This window comes from Chiloscyllium plagiosum, chromosome 32 (assembly GCF_004010195.1).
Source record: "Chiloscyllium plagiosum isolate BGI_BamShark_2017 chromosome 32, ASM401019v2, whole genome shotgun sequence".
Lineage (NCBI taxonomy): Eukaryota > Metazoa > Chordata > Chondrichthyes > Orectolobiformes > Hemiscylliidae > Chiloscyllium > Chiloscyllium plagiosum.
In genome coordinates, this window is record NC_057741.1 from 3,420,077 (window position 1) to 3,422,827 (window position 2,751).

The window sequence follows — 2,751 nt, forward strand, 5'->3', positions numbered from 1 at the left end:
GCAGTGTTTAACGCTAGTCTGCAGTGTTTAAAGTGAACCTGCAGTGTTTAACGCTAGCCTGCAGTGTTTAACGCTAGTTTGCAGTGTTTAAAGCTAGCCTGCAGTGTTTAAAGCTAGTCTGCAGTGTTTAACGCTAGTCTGCAGTGTTTAAAGCTAGCCTGCAGTGTCTAACGCTAGTCTGCAGTGTTTAAAGCTAGTCTGCAGTGTTTAACGCTAGTCTGCAGTGTTTAAAGCTAGTCTGCAGTGTTTAAAGCTAGCCTGCAGTGTTTAAAGCTAGCCTGCAGTGTTTAAAGCGAACCTGCAGTGTTTAACGCTAGCCTGCAGTGTTTAAAGCTAGCCTGCAGTGTTTAAAGCTAGTCTGCAGTGTTCAAAGCTAGTCTGCAGTGTTCAAAGCTAGCCTGCAGTGTTCAAAGCTAGCCTGCAGTGTTTAAAGCTAGCCTGCAGTGTTCAACGCTAGTCTGCAGTGCTTAAAGCTAGCCTGCAGTGTTTAAAGCTAGCCTGCAGTGTTTAACGCTAGCCTGCAGTGTTCAAAGCTAGCCTGCAGTGTTCAAAGCTAGCCTGCAGTGTTTAACGCTAGTCTGCAGTGTTTAAAGCGAGCCTGCACTGTTTAAAGCTAGCCTGCAGTGTTTAACGCTAGTCTGCAGTGTTTAACGCTAGCCTGCAGTGTTTAACGCTAGCCTGCAGTGTTTAAAGCTAGCCAGCAGTGTTTAACGCTAGTCTGCAGTGCTTAACGCTAGCCTGCAGTGTTTAAAGCTAGTCTGCAGTGTTTAAAGCTAGACTGCAGTGTTTAAAGCTAGACTGCAGTGTTTAACGCTAGTCTGCAGTGTTTAAAGCAAGCCTGCAGTGTTTAATGCTAGTCTGCAGTGTTTAAAGCTAGTCTGCAGTGTTTAAAGCAAGCCTGCTGTGTTTAACGCCAGCCTGCAGTGTTTAAAGCTAGTCTGCAGTGTTTAACACTAGCCTGCAGTGTTTAAAGCTAGTCTGCAGTGTTTAAAGCTAGTCTGCAGTGTTTAACGCTAGCCTGCAGTGTTTAAAGCTAGTCTGCAGTGTTTAAAGCTAGTCTGCAGTGTTTAAAGCAAGCCTGCTGTGTTTAAAGCTAGTCTGCAGTGTTCAACGCTAGCCTGCAGTGTTTAAAGCTAGTCTGCAGTGTTTAAAGCTAGTCTGCAGTGTTTAAAGCTAGTCTGTAGTGTTTAAAGCTAGACTGCAGTGTTTAACGCTAGTCTGCAGTGTTTAAAGCTAGCCAGCAGTGTTTAAAGCTAGACTGCAGTGTTTAAAGCTAGACTGCAGTGTTTAATGCTAGTCTGCAGTGTTTAAAGCTAGCCTGCAGTGTTTAACGCTACTCTGCAGCGTTTAAAGCAAGCCTGCAGTGTTTAAAGCTAGTCTGCAGTGTTTAAAGCGAGCCTGCAGTGTTTAACGCTACTCTGCAGCGTTTAAAGCTAGACTGCAGTGATTAACGCTAGTCTGCAGTGTTTAAAGCTAGCCTGCAGTGTTTAAAGCTAGACTGCAGTGATTAACGCTAGTCTGCAGTGTTTAAAGCTAGCCTGCAGTTTTTAACGCTACTCTGCAGCGTTTAAAGCAAGCCTGCAGTGTTTAAAGCCAGTCTGCAGTGTTTAAAGCTAGTCTGCAGTGTTTAAAGCTAGCCTGCAGTGTTTAAAGCGAGCATGCAGTGTTTAAAGCTAGACTGCAGTGTTTAACGCAAGTCTGCAGTGTTTAAAGCTAGTCTGCAGTGTTTAAAGCCAGTCTGCAGTGTTTAAAGCTAGTCTGCAGTGTTTAAAGCTAGCCTGCAGTGTTTAAAGCGAGCATGCAGTTTAAAGCTAGACTGCAGTGTTTAACGCAAGTCTGCAGTGTTTAAAGCTAGTCTGCAGTGTTTAAAGCCAGTCTGCAGTGTTTAAAGCTAGTCTGCAGTGTTTAAAGCTAGTCTGCAGTGTTTAAAGCTAGACTGCAGTGATTAACGCTAGTCTGCAGTGTGTAAAGCTAGCCTGCAGTTTTTAACGCTACTCTGCAGCGTTTAAAGCAAGCCTGCAGTGTTTAAAGCCAGTCTGCAGTGTTTAAAGCTAGTCTGCAGTGTTTAAAGCTAGCCTGCAGTGTTTAAAGCGAGCATGCAGTGTTTAAAGCTAGACTGCAGTGTTTAACGCAAGTCTGCAGTGTTTAAAGCTAGTCTGCAGTGTTTAAAGCTAGTCTGCAGCGTTTAAAGCTAGTCTGCAGTGTTTAACGCTAGTCTGCAGTGTTTAAAGCGAGCTAGTCTGCAGTGTTTAAAGCTAGTCTGCAGTGTTTAACGCTAGTCTGCAGTGTTTAAAGCGAGCATGCAGTGTTTAAAGCTAGTCTGCAGTGTTTAAAAAACTAAACTGCAGGCTAGCGTTAAACACCGCAGACTAGCTTTAAACGCTGCAGAGTAGCGTTAAACACTGCAGGCTAGCTTTAAACACTGCAGACTAGTGTTAAACACTGCAGTCTAGCTTTAAACACTGCAGTCTAGCTTTAAACACTGCTGACTAGCTTTAAACACTGCAGGCTAGCGTTAAGCACTGCAGACTAGCGTTAAACACTGCTGGCTAGCTTTAAACACTGCAGGCTAGCGTTAAACACTGCAGGCTAGCGTTAAACACTGCAGACTAGCTTTAAACACTGCAGACTAGCGTTAAACACTGCAGGCTAGCGTTAAACACAGCAGACTAGCTTTAAACACTGCAGACTAGCGTTAAACACTGCAGGCTAGCGTTAAACACTGCAGACTAGCATTAAACACTGCAGGCT

The 2,751-nt window shown here is 44.3% G+C and overlaps 1 protein-coding gene across 1 annotated transcript in view; it reads left to right on the plus strand.

The window, feature by feature from the left end:
* The window catches only part of LOC122539320 (immunoglobulin J chain-like), a 14,787-nt gene that overhangs the window by 7,612 nt on the left and 4,424 nt on the right, over positions 1-2,751 (plus strand). The gene's annotated exons all lie outside the window — the stretch shown is intronic.